General features: G+C 45.7%; 1 protein-coding gene across 1 annotated transcript in view; it reads right to left on the bottom strand.

Annotated features, from left to right (window-relative positions):
• LOC309544002 (FXYD domain-containing ion transport regulator 3-like) overlaps positions 1–18,099 on the bottom strand; it is a 54,191-nt gene extending 36,092 nt beyond the window's left edge. The window contains exon 1 of the mRNA XM_082276402.1: positions 18,035–18,099. The gene's annotated coding sequence lies outside the window, so the exon portion shown is untranslated. The remainder of the gene's footprint in view (positions 1–18,034) is intronic.
• Between the last annotated feature and the right edge of the window lie 447 nt (positions 18,100–18,546).

The following is an 18,546-nucleotide window of genomic DNA, read 5'->3' as shown; positions in this document are numbered from 1 at the left end:
TCCAGAAGTATTTAAGAAGTAAAAAAAAAAATGGGAATCACTGGTGGTAGGAGTGGAAATCATGGATACTTGAAGAGCCTGCAGAAGTAAAAGTAGAACTTCTAAAGAAGGTGTTCCGGTGTTGTGCCGAAATGGGCGGAGCAGGGCGGAGTTCTGATCACAGCCGAAAGCAAGGGGAAACCGATTTCGGCACAACACCGGCTAATCCATCGAGGAACTAGAAAACGAAGAACTCATTGGGAGGTCAGATTTTGCTACTGTGGAACGCTTCGAGATATCAGTTACCTGCTAATCGGTTTATAACCGCAATCAACAGTTCAGAGGAAACCAACAATAAACCTCCGACCTGAAGCCAAGCACCTCACCAGAAACCAATGACCTCATGGCGGTACGAGTGAGGTCATCACAAGCTGCGGCACTCCCATTAGCGTTAACGAAAATGCAGAAAGTTGACTTCGATACATAATTAGCGCACATGGCATCCGGACGTGTAGTGAGTTTTGTTGGAAAACAAAAAGTAAAGTGCAATTTTTAGCATGTTCGCACTCATGAACACGCCACAAAGAATTTAATGGACCCTTCATCAAAGTATCCTACAGTGAGGAGGAGAATATTGTCGCGGTTGGAATTTGCGACCCCGGTGGTGGAAATGTGCATCTTTCTTTGTTTTTTTGTTCCCTTTGACAAGATTTGGCGAGCCAAATCCAGCTGAGTTGGACGCCGCCCAGATCAGAGCTTGCTGAGTGTTTACAAATCTTCAGGATTCAGATATCATGCTGACCTCAGTGTCCAAACATCTACAGGTGGCTCCTACACAAGACTGGAAATGTTATCCTGGCACTGAGTGCACAGCGACACGGGGGAGGAAGGGGGCAAGTTTCATAACTCAGCTATTTGTGTTACCTCTATGGTGCCTGAAAAAAAGCAAACAACCCCCCTAACCTCCAACCTCACCACCTGCAAATCCCCAGATGTTCCTAACAAAGGAAAACATCTCATCCTTCTATGAACTCACAGTGATTGGTTATAACCATGATTAGTGTTGAGCGAACACGGACTGTATTATTCGTGTTCGTACCGAATAATTGGATTTTTTGTACCCGAACACGGACACGGACACTTTACTGTATGTTCGGGTAAAAATCCGTGTTCGGTCGTTTTATTTCCGGGTTTTGCATGCTTTGGCGCTCTTTTCATGGCGGGCTTTCAACAGCCAATCAACAATCGTTTAACTGGTGTGCCTTAAGCCATCCCAGCCATGCCTGCAAATGTCTTAGTAGCTGTGATTGGCCGTCTGAAGCATGTGACCAAGTCTTTATAAGTTCGAGGCAGCCGCCGCAGCAGCGTCATTCTGCTGCTTAGCTAAGGGACAGAGCACACATCAACGTGCTGGCTGCTGATTAGGGAAAGATAGGCAGGAAAAAACCATTTGTGTCCGGATAGAATTGAGGGACAGGTCGGAGTGTTTAGGCAGGGCGAGTTGTAGGCATTTTAGGGATAGAGTCTGCTGAATTATAGGGTCAGTGTCTTCTACAAACTACAATCGATATTGCTGTGTGGGGGGTGGGGTGAATCTGCACTCAATCCTGATCTACGATCTCTTCTCAATCCTGTTAGGGACAGAGTCTGCTGAATTTTAGGGAAACTGTGTTCTACAAACTACAATCGATATTGCTGTGTGGTGTGGGATTGGAGATAGGCAGGTGTCAGTGATCCACATCCATTTTTCTGTGTGTGAGCTGCAGTGAACACAATCTTTTTGGGCTGCAGTGAACACAATCTTTTTGGGCTGCAGTGAACACAATCTTTTTGGGCTGCAGTGAACACAATCCTTTTTGGTGTGCAGTGAACACAATCTTTGTGGGGTGCAGTGAACAAAATCCTTTGTGGGGTGCAGTGAACACAATCCTTTTTGGGGTGCAGTGAACACAATCCTTTTTGGGGTGCAGTGAACACAATCTTTTTGGGGTGCAGTGAACACAATCTTTTTGGGGTGCAGTGAACACAATCTTTTTGGGGTGCAGTGAACACAATCTTTTTGGGGTGGAGTGAACAACATCCTTTTTGGGGTGCAGTGAACAAAATCCTTTTTGGGGTGCAGTGAACAAAATCATTTTTGGGGTGCAGTGAACACAATCTTTTTGGGGTGCAGTGAACACAATCTTTGTGGGGTGCAGTGAACACAATCTTTTTGGGGTGGAGTGAACAACATCCTTTTTGGGGTGCAGTGAACAACATCCTTTTTGGGGTGCAGTGAACACAATCTTTGTGGGGTACAGTGAACAGAATCTTTGTGGGGTGCAGTGAACACAATCTTTGGGGGGTACAGTGAACACAATCTTTTTGGGGTGCAGTGAACACAATCTTTGTGGGGTGCAGTGAACACAATCTTTTTGGGGTGGAGTGAACAAAATCATTTTTGAGGTGCAGTGAACAACATCCTTTTTGGGGTGCAGTGATCAAAATCCTTTTTGGGGTGCAGTGAACACAATCTTTTTGGGGTGCAGTGAACAAAATCCTTTGTGGGGTGCAGTGAACAGAATCTTTGTGGGGTGCAGTGAACACAATCTTTGGGGGGGTACAGTGAACACAATCTTTTTGGGGTGCAGTGAACACAATCTTTGTGGGGTACAGTGAACAGAATCTTTGTGGGGTGCAGTGAACACAATCTTTGGGGGATACAGTGAACACAATCTTTTTGGGGTGCAGTGAACACAATCTTTGGGGGGTACAGTGAACACAATCTTTTTGGGGTGCAGTGAACACAATCTTTGTGGGGTGCAGTGAACACAATCTTTGGGGGGGTACAGTGAACACAATCTTTTTGGGGTGCAGTGAACAACATCCTTTTAGGGTGCAGTGAACACAATCTTTGTGGGGTGCAGTGAACAACATCCTTTTAGGGTGCAGTGAACACAATCTTTGTGGGGTACAGTGAACAGAATCTTTGTGGGGTGCAGTGAACACAATCTTTGGGGGGTACAGTGAACACAATCTTTGTGAGGTGCAGTGAACACAATCATTGTGGGGTGCAGTGAACTCAATCTTTGTGGGGTACAGTGAACACAATCTCATACTTCTGAAGGTTTGAGGGTGCTGCCTGTTCCATACTCCCCCTACTCCTCATCTAGCCTTTTAGGGGTACAAACAATAGTAATTGGGGCCTAGTGTGGTTGTGTACGTGTGATATACATACACTTTTTTTGGATCATATTTTCTATTCCGCTATTTAATCAAAAACCTTTGGGGATCAGTTAAATTGGGGGATAGTCTGTGTTGGTACGTGTGAGAGAGATCCACCTTTCCAAGTTGTTGGGGTTCATCTCATACTTCTGAAGGTTTGAGGGTGCTGCCTGTTCCATACTCCCCCTACTCCTCATCTAGCCTTTTAGGGGTACAAACAATAGTAATTGGGGCCTAGTGTGGTTGTGTACGTGTGATATACATACACTTTTTTTGGATCATATTTTCTATTCCGCTATTTAATCAAAAACCTTTGGGGATCAGTTAAATTGGGGGATAGTCTGTGTTGGTACGTGTGAGAGAGATCCACCTTTCCAAGTTGTTGGGGTTCATCTCATACTTCTGAAGGTTTGAGGGTGCTGCCTGTTCCATACTCCCCCTACTCCTCATCTAGCCTTTTAGGGGTACAAACAATAGTAATTGGGGCCCAGTGTGGTTGTGTACGTGTGATATACATACACTTTTTTTGGATCATATTTTCTATTCCGCTATTTAATTTAACTGGGCCTCCATGCGAGACCTGTGTGCCTTGTTGCGCTGTTTTGAGTACTCCACCAACATGGCCAGTGGCAATGACGCCGTTCTCAGCTTAACTATCCCACTTCTATGCCTCCTTGAAAAAACAATTCGGGCGATGATGGAAGAGGATGTGGCACAGGATGAGGAGGAGGAGGAGGATGAAGAGGTAACATTTCCAAGGCTTTCAGGGCAGTCATTCGCAAGGGGCTCAGAGGGTGGGTTCCTGCACACGCAAACGCCAGGGACGCAATTGTCCAGCAGGGGCACAGTTCTGGAGGATGAGGAGGATGAGGAGGAGGAGGAGCTGGAGGAGGAGATGGAACCATGTTCACAGCAGGGTGGCACCCAGGCCAGCTCATGGCCATCACTGGTGCGTGGCTGGGGGGATACAGAGGACACGGACGATACACCTCCCACAGAGGACAGCCTTTCGTTGCCTCTGGGCAGCCTGGCACACATGAGCGATTACATGCTGCAGTGTCTCCACAACGACCGCCGAGTTGCCCACATTCTAACTTGTGCTGATTACTGGGTGGCCACGCTGCTGGATCCCCGTTACAAGGACAACGTACCGTCCTTAATTCACTCACTGGAGCGCGATCGCAAGATGCGCGAGTACAAGCGCACGCTGGTAGACGCCATGCTGCTGGCATTCCCATCTGACAGCGGGGCCACAGTGGAAGCACAAGGCAGAGGAGGAGGAGGAGGAGGTCGCCAACGCAACCAGGGCACCGCCAGCACCTCAGAAGGCAGGGTTAGCATGGCCGAAATGTGGAAAAGCTTTGTCAGCACGCCACAACAAACAGCAGCACCAGCAGCTCAGATGGAACGTCTTAGCAGGAGGCAGCATTTTACCAACATGGTGGAGCAGTATGTGTGCACACGCCTACATGTAGTGAATGACGGGTCTGCCCCCTTCAACTTCTGGGTCTCCAAATTGGGCACATGGCCTGAGCTTGCCCTTTACGCCTTGGAGGTGCTGGCGTGCCCTGCAGCCAGTGTATTATCTGAACGGGTATTTAGCACGGCTGGGGGCGTTATAACAGACAAGCGCAGCCGCCTGTCCAGAGACAATGTGGACAAGCTCACGTTCATTAAAATGAACCAGGCATGGATCCCACGGGACTTTTCCGTACCTTATGCAGAATAGCAATGGATACCGACCTTACCCACCCATTGTTCCATTTTTGCTCTTTCTCACTCTTTTGGGGTGTACCCTCATTTAAAATTTTTGAAAAGAAGCAGTGTTGGCTACCTCGTCCTCCTCCTCAGGGCCAGATTAATGTAGGGGCTATTGGAGCTGCAGCTCCAGGCCCCTACCTTTTATATAGGCCCCGGGTTGGCCATATTCACTGTTACCGCTCTTCTGTCACTTGTAAACACAGAAGTCTGGCTTCTATGCTCGCTTCCCCAGGCAGCACCCTCAGAACCTCCCCACACAGCGTGAAGGCCGGACAAGGAGGGACAGTTGGCGATGCATGGATGTGTTTATGGGCTTCAGAGACAGCATCCCATGTTGAATTAGGCATGCATGGCTGCACCCTTCCTCCTCTGGGTGCATGGCAAGGCACGGCCCTTAAGGCCCTTCAAAATCCTCAGCACCAAGCCCATGATGCTGTTAATCCGGCCCTGGTCCTCCTCCACCGCCGCTTCCACCTACACCGCCCATAGGTGTGCGCAGCCTATTGCATTAAGGTGTGCACCCCAAAGTTGAAATACACATGCATGTGTTTGCCAGCAGGGAGAGTAATGTATCGGGGCCATGTACCTGTAGGCAAGGAGAAATAGAGCAGAGCAGGTCCCAGGGAGATCTTTCCCATCTCCTCACTGGCAATGCTATGTGCCCTAGGTGATTAGGGTGTGCCCAGGCACACCCAGTACACCCTGTGCGCACGCCTATGTCACCGCCACATCCACCACCACCTCAACCTCCCTCCTACTCCATATGGGCCTCGTCCTTCAGAGATGAAGAAGAACATTGTTTTATTTTTCTGTTTTTTTTTGTTGTTTTAAGTTATTTCCCTATCCACATTTGTTTGCAGAGCACTTGCCATGCTCTTAATTACGTTTTGCTGCCATTTGCAGCACTCTAGCCCTTTCCTTTGGTGTTTTAGAGCCATTTTAGTGCCTTAAAGTTCGGGTCCCCATTGACTTCAATGGGGTTCGGTGTCCGGGAAAAGTTCGGTAAAAGTCCGGGACACGGACCCGGACTTTTTTTTAAAGTTCGGCCGAACCCGTCGAACACGGACATCTAGGTGTCCGCTCAACCCTAACCATGATATTAATACAAAGTAACATCGAGTCTTACACTCTTCTGTACTGGTAATACAGTATTAGGGCTCATTCACACTGTCCCATGCATTATCCTCAGTGTCATGTGCATTGCGCTAAGACAGTCCATTGAGGGGAAAAAAAAAAAAAAAAGTGTTCCAACAGTTGGTAGTAAAACAAGAACAACCACATTATAATTATATTCTGTCCAGGAGCTCCTGCTTTGAATCCAATAGACATTTTCTGCTACATTATCCCTGCCCTGATGAAGGACATTTGGCACGCCAACACGTGTTTGATGTCCCCGTTTAGATTCTTGAGAGAGCGAGAGAACACGAGAGAGCGAGAGAACACGAGAGAGCGAGAGAACACGAGAGAGCGAGAGAACACGAGAGCGCGAGAGAACACGAGAGCGCGAGAGAACACGACCGTGAAAGAAGGCAAGAGAGCGAGCGAGCGCAAGCAAACGAGAGCAAGCACACGAGAGCGAGAGAGCAAGCAAAGGAGAGCGAGCGCACGAGAGCAAGCAAACGAGAGCGAGCGCACGAGATCAAGCGAACGAGAGCAAGAGATCAAGCGAACGAGAGCAAGCGAACGAGAGCAAGCGAACGAGAGATCAAGAGATCAAGAGAGCAAGAGATCAAGCGAGCAAGAGATCAAGCGAGCAAGAGATCAAGCGAGCAAGAGATCAAGCGAGCAAGAGCAAGAGATCAAGCGAACAAGAGCAAGAGATCAAGCGAACAAGAGCAAGAGATCAAGCGAACAAGAGCAAGAGATCGAGGGGACGAGAGGGAGCATGAAAGAGAGCGCGAAAGAAAGAGCAAGAGAGAAAAAAAAAAAAAAGAGCGAGAGCGCGCAAAAGAACGAGAATGAAAGGGAGAACGAGAGAACACGAGAACAAGAATAGAGTCAGAGGGCTGGTTGGATACATCTCCTCTTAGTCCCGGTTCACATTTGTGCGATGCGGGAACGCTGCGAATATGCAGCGTGATCCCGCATCACATCCGCACCCCTGCCAGCTCACACTGCCATATGCGATACACAGGGGGGGTCAATTAAAATTTAACGACACCCCCAGTTGCGATCGCAGTGCAATCTACAAGTTCGCACAGAATCGGATCGCACTAGTGTGAACCACTATGCGATCCGATTCTGCTGCGGATAAAAGAAAGGGTCAGGTGCGTGTTTAGTGCGGATGCGGTGCGAATTCAGCCATACAAACTGTATGGCTGAAATTTGCACCGCACATGAGATCGCATGTAGTTTAGGAGCAGTGCGCTGCGAATTACATGCGATCTCCGTGATCGCACTAATGTGAACCTGGGGCTTAGAGAGGAGGTGAATACAGTGACATGGGACAAGTGTGCCCCTCCCCCCACCAAGGTGCAGTAAGGGATTCAGGTTTAGCCCTCAGGGCCCCTTTTCATTCAACAGGGCCCATCTCGCCCAGCAGGGCCACCTTCAGCCATTATATTGCCTGTTAGACAGGTTTGGGGGAGGAGGATTCTGGCACGAGAGAAAGAACAAGTTCTTGACAATGTATTTTGCAGCTGGATAAAGGCCAGAGATCTGCCCTCACTTTTTAGGGCCACACCAGACTCCGAACAAAGAAATATTTTTAGAACACAAGGTTACATGTCTAAACAACCTGACAGTTTACAAATCCATAAATATCTGATAAGAACTCTGGTCCTACAACCCCCTCAACAAGTCCTACAACCAGGGGAGGACTGGGCCAGGGGGGCAATTGCCCCCTGGGCCGCTCTGATGCCCCTTAAGAAGACTGCACTGCTTCTGCCACAGACATGCCTAAGGGATTCCTGGTGAAGAGAAGTAAAAAGTGTGGACAGAGCGCAGCCCCCCCCCCCCCCCCAGCATGGATGGTGTAAACTGTGTCTGAGCAGAGGCCGGTTCCATACCCCACTGGAGACTCTTCTGCCCCAGCCAACCCTCAGATGAGTTGTCCCAGCTCCCCCCCACTTGCCTCCTGCTGTCCAGGTCAGGAACCCGAATTCAGCCATAAGTAGAGTATTTGGAGCAGGGCTTCAGCTTGGAATGGGGGGGTCAGGAGGAGGATTGGGAGAGTTGGAGGGGGGCCGAGTCACTGCCCCATGGGCCTCTGGTTTGTACTTGCCCCCTGGGGGTCTGCCCCTGCCTACAACAATCTGCCAATGTATGGACCACACAGTCACACCAGGCACCCAGTAATTCCATGAGAAGATGCCTATTGCTCTCGGAGGATAACATACAAGGGCTGCCATTGATGGGCTCCTTCTGAAAATGCAACATGCCTGGCTTTCTGCAACCTCAATACTGACTCGGTCCGCAAGCGAAGTCAAAACTCCTGATCTACCTTCGTGTTCAGGATCACAAACTGAACAGATTGAAGCCTCTGGATAACCATGACAGCCAGGCCCCATTAGTATTTTCAGAAGGTCAGCTCAACAAAAGGCGGTCAACACATTTTCGTAGAGACCGGAGCGCAGACAGCAAATCACACCAGAGCCGTCATTAGAATACAAAGCCGTATAAAATAAAAGTGCATAGTGTACAAAAAAAAAAAAAAAAAAAAAAACACAACGTACCGCCATTGCACAATACACTCAGCAAATGCTTTGTCTAGAAAAATTTATCAGAAAACCAACAAACCATAAGGACGGCGTACAACCCGACCAGCAATTCATTGTTACTGACTTATCGACCTGCAGTTAATTCAGAGCTGTTTGTTTTGGATCATTTAAAAAAAGGAGCACTCAGCATGCATCACCAAGGTACTTACACTGCATGTCTAAATAAATAGGATATATATATATACATACATACACACATTTCCCCATGTTTTATCCCTTTAAAACACACTGCAAGTACAGAGAAATTGCAAAACATAAAGACAGAGAATATAAACCTAAGCCCAATTTCTCTATCACCCTGCGCTGGTAGGGGGATGTGAACTTGCTAAACTGTATAATACAGTAAATAGCAGTGTCTAGCAGCTGCTTTAATAAATAAGGGCGTGAGCACGCTACCACCCCAACCACTACGTGCTGTCGGCGAGCTGTTGGCGGAAATCGCCGAACGCTGACGAGTGCTACCAAGTGTCGGGAACACGGCGGAGCGGAGATAGGCGAACGTGAAAGTAGGACTGTCTGGGGAGCAGCGGCGGTGTCTTGATCCGGTACCCTGGGGACGGTATGATACTGGTGAGCCATCGGTCGCTGAACCTTCTGGCCATCTCCTCTCGTTTATATGCCTGATTTTTACTATTTACATGTGAGTTTTATGTGAGGGGGACGGGGCTTGGGTTTTTTTTACAATAAAGTTTTAGAACTACTGCCCTATGAGTTTTCCCTTTCATACACATGTGATGCCGTTCTGAGTGTTCCAGTCTTCTGTGAGCTTTCCTGAGAGAGATTCACCTGCCAGTGTTGATTATCCTGAGGAGTGATCCGGGATTTATATTGGTACTCTGAAGGCTCAGTTGTTTCAGGCATTCGGTGAGTGTTGACTGCCTAAGGGGTCACGCGGTGTGGTGGAAGTTTGCCATCCATTATCTTTTCACTTCATGGTGACGGGTCATCCCCTTTCCGATTGGTCAAGATGGACTTTTGTATTGATTACTAGGACATCTATCTCACTTGATTGCTGTATTTTGCACATATGGTTTATGTATGCACTCATTTAAGCGCTGCTTATGTGGTACTTCCTTGTCTTTGACTTTGAGGCTATTCACATCCTTTTACAAGTACAGAGAAATACCTGCTGATGTTCCAGGAATATGGTGTACTGAGAGTAGTCTTCTCTGACATGACAACACAGCCAACAATTCTTATACAGGTGGTGTCAGCCCTCCCTACTTCATTTCTGATGGGAGTACAAAAAAAAATCCTGAGCCCTCTCATCCCCTACTCATATGCATACGCCATCTCCTCCTTGGCCCCATCTTCCTCTTCGTAGCCCTCCCCCTTCCCACAATTAATCTTCCTCATCTCTATAAACCATACCTCCTCATTTCCAGGACTACTTCCCCATCTCTCTAACCCCACCTAATCTCCATAGCCCCCCCCCCCCCCCATCTTCTCCATAAGCCCTCCCTCCTCATCTCCATAAGTCCATTGTCTTCTGCTCAGCGACTCCCCGTCCTCATCTCATGCCCCATCTCCATATCACCTTCTCCCCATCTACCCCATCCTCCTCTCCTCCCCAACCCCCACCTCTTCCTCATCTATCCCATCCTCCTCTCCTCCATACCCCCATCCTCCAACCCCCCCCCCCCCCCATTTCTTCTTCCTCGTCACCATAATCGCACCTCCCCATTTCTCCTCCCCCTTCCTCATTTCCATGACCACTTTCCCATCCAGTGTCAGGACAAGGCCATCGAGCGCCCAAGGCAAAGTTGCCAAAGTGCGCCGCTCCCACTTCCCTTAGGGTTAGGGCCCCCCAATCCCTGCAATAAACCATTGCACCCAGGGCAGCCATCCCTTCTGCTCACCCCTTGTCCTGGTCCTGTCCTCATCTAAATAACTCCTCCTCAAATCAATAGCCCCCTCCTCTTCCTCTCCATAGCCCCCCCCCCTCCACTCTTCCTCTTCTCTCCATATCACCTCCTCATCTACCCCATCCTGCTCATATCCCCAACCCCCCTCCACATCTCCATAACCCACTCTCTCCTCACTTCATGCCGAAGGAGCCTTGTCCGCGGGCCTGGATAAGCCAGCTCTCGATTTGCCAGAACAAGTTTGCTTAGATCCATCAGAGGAGGCCCTGGACAGCTTTGATCCCTTTTCAGTCGCACCTGAGGGACAAAAAAAAAAACAAAAAAAAAACAAAAAAAAAACAAAAAAAAAAAAAACAAAAAAAAAAAACAAAAAAAAAAACTTATGAGCCGAGAAGGATGGCCAACGTCTGCGACGAGGGTCCTTGCCCTTAGTAGCCTGTGGAAGAAAAAAGGTACTCTTCCCCCCCTGTAAGACCCTTAATGATGTCATCCAAGATAGCTCCAAACAGGCGATCTCCTTGAAGATCAGTCAAGGCCTTCTTAGAAGTCTTGTCCCCAGACCAGCATTCGAGCCCAAAAATATGCCGAAGGACCACTTCTGAACAGAGAGCCTAGCGACTAGGGGAGCCGCATCCAAAGAGGCATCACAGATAAACTGCAGCCCCTGGACAAACTGGTCCGCCAGCTCAGCAAAGGCAGGGGGTCACAGCGTAAAAGCTTAGCCCACTCGGTCAGAGTTAGCGACACCAGTGCAATGGTAAATACCGGCCTCAGTGCTGAACCAGCCAGGGTGTACATTTTGCGGGCCACAGCCTCTGCCTTCCTGTCAGCCAGGTCTTTAAAGGCCAGGGACTCTTCAACTGGAATCATGGTGGCTTTGTTCAATCGGGAGACCGAAGGGTCCACCACCGGTGGAACAGTCCGCTTTTTAAGAAGGGACTCCTCATAGGGGTACTGCATAGCAAATCGCTTAGGGACCACAAGAGGACGTTTTGGCTGTTCCCACTCTTTAGCAACATTTCTGTCAAAATAGGCGGGGAAAGGAAACACCTTTGCTGCTCTGGATGGCTTGTGAGTGTCAAAGGGACCGTAGCCTCTGAGAGGGGATCAGGTGGGGAAATGTGCTCCAAAGACTCCATAAGTCAACAGGGGGACCACAAGAAAAGGTGTAAAAACACTAACGGACAACCCCCACAGCTCCGGCAGCACCACTAAGTCACCAGTAACAGAGCGCCTAATCGATCCTCAGCAGAGAAGGAAGAGAACCCCACCAGACTCCCCACCCAGCAGAAACAGGCACCTGCAGCCACCAGGCAAGGGGGGGGGGGGGTAAGGGCGATGTGGCCCTAAAGGGACCACGAGACCGGTGAGGGGGGGTGCCTAACAGGAAGGGGCCCACGTACACCCCAAAACCCTCCAGGGAGAGAGAGGGGACAGTCACCATACCAGTAACCAGGTGGGCACCACTCCAGACAGAACCTCCTATCCATCGGCATGGTGGGCTGTCGGCCAGGAGGAATGCTGCGACTTGGGCCAAAACTTGGTCGTATGCAACCTCGCAAGGCCAGCCCCCGTCCGTTGGAAATATATTGCGGCCGACCTAGCGCGGAGCTGAGGTCTGCGTGCACTCGCTGGCCAAACTGGGGTGACCACTGAATCTAAATTAGCCAGCCCGTTGCCCAGTCCGGCAGTTGATTGTATATCTCACAGGAAAAAAACAGGAGAAAAAAAATAAAAAATCTATCTAAAAGAAAAAATTGCCAGGACCAGAGATTCCAACAAGGAACTAGGTCTAGGCAGAAAAAAAAAAAACTGGGTACCTATAGCAGAGAGAAGAAGTATACCCCCTGGGACTGCTCATATGCGTAGCCAGACTCTTTTTCCGCCTAGTGTCCTACTCCTGTTGGGGGCAGTAAAACCCAATGGTTAAGAAGATCAGGAGCTGTGCCCAGCAATGAACGAAAGAGAAATATTTATTTCAACACTAATTCCCCAAACAACCCAACTCAAACATTGATTATCAATCCAATGCCAACAATCTAGCTACCCCCAACCTAGCTAACCCCCAACACTGATTTGTCAATATAATGCCAATTCTCCAACTAACCCAACTCCCTAAACATAGATTTATCAATTCAATGCCAATCCCTCAAATAACCCAGCTTCCTAAACATTCATCAATTCAATGCCAACTACCCAACTCTGCAAAACACTGATTTGTCAAAAAAAAAAAAAAACAACTCCTTAAACATACATTTTTTTCAAGGCCAACTCCTCAACTAACCCAACTTCCTAAGCATAAAATTTATCAATTCAGTGCTACCCCCAAACTAACCCAACTCTATTAACATCAGTTATTCACTTCATTGCCAACATGCCAGCTACCAAAACTTCTTTAACATTGATTTGTTAATATAAATGCCAACTCTCCCAACTTCCTAAACCTTGATTAAATTCAGTTCCAACTCTCCAACTAACCTGACCCCAACTAACCCAACTCCCTAAAACATCAAGTTATCAGTTCAATGCCAACTCCCTAAACAGAAGACAATTTTAGAGTTTTCTCAGGGACGAAAAAAAAAAAAACAAAAAAAAACAAAACTCTGCAAAATTAACAAGACGCAGCGTGTAGAAACACGAGATAATCACACCTCCGAAACTCAAAACTAAATAATTCAATGGAAGATCTCACCCTTGGCAGAAAGCTGCACATACATGCAAGAACAAAACGTCTTAAATGTACAATTTTCCAGTTCATTTGTCTAATCAGAATTGTTTTAGTAGAGTGATCCTCGCCACAGACTACAGGGGGAAAAAAAAAAAAAAAAAAAAATCGGTTGAGATATTCATTTCTCAGTTGGCTTCTGTCAAATGAACCATTTTTACGCGTCTATTCTGAAATCTTTAGATAAGGCAACGATGAAATACACAGTAGGAATAAGTTCCTTCAACCATTTGCATTTTGTTTGTGTGTGATTTTTCCTAGCCGTATGGAATGAGGTCCCAAAGAACATAGTGGGACAGTGCTGGACCCGGCCACTGTGAAAAAGAGGGAAAGGGCTTGCAAGGTTCTCAAAGATGCACGTCAAGGGGCTCCAGAATGTCTGCTTTGAACAGGTAAAGTCGGCTTTTCAAGTTTTCTCCGGGTTTTTTTTGATAATTTAACACAATGGGTTCTGGAGCCCAGAGGTTTATTTACTCCCAAAGCTCTTTGAAGCCTCCAAACTCCAGAATCCATCCAATGTGGGAGCTACAAAATCCACAAAAAACTGAAAATCTATTTTCTCCACTCAAAACAGACATTCAAGAGCCCATTTATGCATTGCGGTCTACCTCTTTTCCCACAGTGGCAGGACCCAGCACTGTCACAATAGTCTCATATATAACTAGAGAATGGAAACGTACAATGGTTCTGTAACAGTTTCAGCCAACAGTGCATGTTTATACCTAAGCCAATGGCCCAGTTATGGGGAGGCATTAGTAATAGTCTAGGCCTTTTGTGCTCAACCTGTGGCCCTCTAACTGTAAAGAAACTATGAGTCCCAACATGCCTCTGCCATGCTTGTAACTGTCAGCCTTGCATTGCTTCATGGAACTTGTAGTTTTGCAACAGCTGAAGGGCCTCAGGTTGAGCACGCCTGGTCTGGGCCAGTTGTCGCCAAAGGGCAACCCTTTGCTTGCCTTTATCTTGGCCTTGGGGCACTATTTCTCTCACTATCAACACCATTAAGGCATCCTTCCTTACACTGACGCCAATGTTGGGGCACTATTCCTCCCACCGACACCAATGATGGGGCACTATTCCTCCCACTAACACCAATGATGGGGCACTATTTCTCCCACTGACACCAATGATGGGGCACTATTCCTCCCACTGACACCAATGATGGGGCACTATTCCTCCCACTGACACCAATGATGGGGCACTATTCCTCCCACTGACACCAATGATGGGGCACTAGTCCTACCACTACCACCGACACCCAATGTTGGGGCACTATTCTTCCCAATGACACCAACAATGATGGGGCACTATTCCTCCCACTGACACCAATGATGGGGCACTATTCCTCCCACCGACACCCAATGTTGGGGCACTATTCCTACCACCGACATCAATGCTGGGGCACTATTCTTCCCAATGACACCAATGATGGGGCACTAATCCTCCCACCGACACCAATGCTGGGAATCAATCCTTCCCACCGACACCAATGCTGGGAATCAATCCTTCCCACCGACACCAATGCTGGGAACCAATTCCTCTCACCGACACCAATGCTGGGAATCAATTCTTCCCACCGACACCAATGCTGGGGTACTATGCCTTCCTTCCACCGACACCAATGCCGGGGTACTATTCCTCCCACACACATCAAAGCTTTTCCCACACTGCATTGCAAACACACCGCAGTTGCAATCTGCAGTGGGTCTCCCAAGTGAACGACACACCGAACGCAGGTCATAAACGCAGTTTCACCAGATTGCACAGCACGTAAGTATCTGGTTGCAGTGCGATTGTCCTAAAGCAGTGCGGTCCAGCCCATTTAAATTTAATAGGCTCAAGTCGCACCGCATGCATCACGCACGTTCCTTTGCGATTCTGGCGGTGAAACGGCCCTTAGAGAAACACAATGCAAGTCAAAACGCAGCCCCGGAACGGTCATCCACACTGCACCACGGAGGCATATGGCAAATGCATGCAACATGCAGGAAAACAATGCCCCTGTGTCCTAAAGTTTGCAACATTAAAAAGCTGGAAAAACCTGAACAATCATCTTAAATTATCAAGCAGTAAAAGTGGCCAAACAAACATTCACTGGTGGTGAATCAATCACAGTCATTGAAAAAGTATGCATCAGGAAGATTCAGCTGCAGCACGAGTTTGTTGGATGACAGCTTCACCGCCTTTTAATGAAGTCCCTCAGGGCTTGTTCACATGTATGGCAGTGACTGACGCTATTCTAAAAAGCAATCCACAGTGTTTGTCAGGTGGTGAGGAGGCCATATGATGTTGTCAGGGCCGGGACAAGTGGTGGGCAGAAGGGACGTCTGCCCTGGGCGCAATGGTTTACCTTAGGGATGGGGGTGCCTTCCTTCTGTTACAAGGCTGGGCAGTTTGGCATCTTTGGGCTCTCGATTACCTTGTACCAGCACTGGATGTTGCCTCCTTGCTACCTGTTTTAACCTGATAATTGTTGAACTAGCGCGCTGCACAGGATTGCAGGGTGGCCCCATTGAACAGCATTAAATCACATTTGGCGGTGGCAGCACCCATCAAAAATCAACATGCTCTAAGTTTTGTTGCAGCTGTGAAGCATAGCATTGCAACTGTGGCATGTGTAAAGCCATGAGCAGCTGTATGTTAGTAGGTGGAGGGGTGCACTGAAAATTTTTTTTATATAAAAATCTTTTATACATACACACAAACATACATACATACATACATATATATATACACATACATACATACATATATATATAAATGGTGTGACGATACCTTGAAAGAAAAAAAATAAATAAAAAATCATGCAACCATAGGAAGTAAAAAAAAAAAATATCCAAATGGTTGCATGATTTTTTATTTATTTTTTTCTTTTAAAGGTATCATCACACCAATATATATATATATATATATATATATATATATATATATATATATATATATTACACATACATACATACATACACACATATATAAGATTTTTATATCTATCCATCCATCTATATATAAAAAAAACAATTATGCAGCAATACCTTGAATAAATTAAAGAATTAAGTGATAATACCTTGGGGGAAAAAAAAAAAAATATATATATATTTTTTTTTTATTTTTTTCCCCCAAGGTATTATCACTTAATTCTTTAATTTATTCAAGGTATTGCTGCATAATTGTTATACACACACACATACATACACACAAATATATATATATATATATATATATATATATATATATATATATATATATATATATATAAAAGATTTTTGTGTATGTATGTATGTATGTATGTATGTATGTATGTATGTATGTATGTAATATATATATATATATATATATATATATATATATATATATATATATATATATATATATAACAATTATGCAGCAATACCTTGAATAAATTAAAGAATTAAGTGATAATACCTTGGGGGGAAAAAAATAAATAAAATATATATATATATATATATATATATATATATATATATATATATATAATTTTTTTTTTCCCCAAGGTATTATCACTTAATTTTTTTATTTATTTTATTCAAGGTATTGCTGCATAATTGTTTTTTTTATATATAGATAGATGGATAGATATTATATTTATATATATATATATATATATATATATATATATATATAAGATTTTTATATGTGTATGTATGTATGTATGTATGTATGTATGTATGTATGTATGTATGTATGTATGTATGTATGTATGTATGTATGTATATATATATATATATATATATATATATATATATATATATATATATATATATATATATATATATATATATATATATATATAGGTGTGATGATACCTTTAAAAGAAAAAAATAAATAAAAAATCATGCAACCATATGAAGTAAAAAAATATATATATGATGTGATAATACCCATCAAACAAAATCATGCAACAATAATGAAATAAATAAATAAAAATACACTAAAAAGAGTGAAGATATTGTATTCTTTCTTTGGATTTGGATATTTTTTTTTTTTTTTTTTTTTTTGGTAACTGTTGCATATCCGTGCAATTTTGTGCACACACATGGGACTGCATAGAAACCAATCAGCTTCCACTTTTTTTTTTTTTTTTTGTCAAAGCTTAATTTAACAAGCCGAAGTTAGAAGCTGATTGGCTCCCATGCAAAGCTGCACCAGATTCTGCACTCACAAATTAATAAATCAAACCCATTTCATCAAAGGGCACGCGAATGGTAGCTGGAAACCGCCAGTGACGCACGATTCGAGGATCACTTATGATGATCAGATGTTGGTGACCTCTGCGTAAAATGCGCTCGGCCAGCAGCTCACAGAGATTCTCCAACTTGTAAATCCTCCAAGTGAGCCGGCCGCCATCCCTGCGTCTCCCAACAGCGAAGAGCATAAGAAAGTATTACCTGGGGTTGGTATGGTCACTTTCCCAGTAATAAGAAGTCCCATACTGGCCAGAGGGGTTAACCATGTATTAGCACCCACCCGCCCGTCTCACGCGTTGCCGGGAAAAATTTGACTTTTCTAAGTATTTGCACATTTTTTGTTCAATTTAAAATTTAAATAATAAAAAAAAAAAAAGTTTGAAAACAAAAAAATTATCTGGAAAAAAAATAAGTTGCTTTGTCACATGACAAAAAGTTTCATTTTTTATCTACTCTACAAATAAAATGTATCACTTCAGTGTTTGTCTCTTCCTGAAGCCGCTGATTATTATCACTCTACAACACCCAGCAAAGTATAAACACAACAAAGTCACAACAAGAAGTAAAAGTTATTACTGTAGCAGAGAGGAGATCCTGAGCCCAGAGCTGGAGAGGAGTTGGAGGAGTGGAGTCCAGTCTGATCTGGAGACCGCAGGCTCTTACCTTGGAGAAGCTGTGGAGAGGAGGAGGAGGAGGGAGCTGTGCAGCTTGGATGAGACAGACAGAGAATAATGAGTCCAGATCAGAGCAGATCAGTAATGGATTCTGTCCCGCCCTGCACTGTACAGGTGAGAACAAGCCTTACTGGATGCTCAGCCAACATCCCCACCCAGAATGGAGCTACCCAACACTGGGGAGAGAGAGAGAACACAAGAGAGCGCGACCCAGAGAACACGAGAGAGAGAGCGAGAGAGAGAGAGAGCGACCCAGAGAACACGAGAGAGAGAGAGAGCGACCCAGAGAACACGAGAGAGAGAGAGAGAGAGCGACCCAGAGAACACGAGAGAGAGAGAGAGCGACCCAGAGAACACGAGAGAGAGCGACCCAGAGAACACGAGAGAGAGAGAGAGAGAGCGACCCAGAGAACA

This window comes from Pelophylax lessonae (assembly GCF_965119305.1).
Source record: "Pelophylax lessonae genome assembly, contig: HAP1_SCAFFOLD_603, whole genome shotgun sequence".
Taxonomy (NCBI): Eukaryota; Metazoa; Chordata; class Amphibia; order Anura; family Ranidae; genus Pelophylax; species Pelophylax lessonae.
This window is presented reverse-complemented; position numbering and strand designations above follow the sequence as displayed.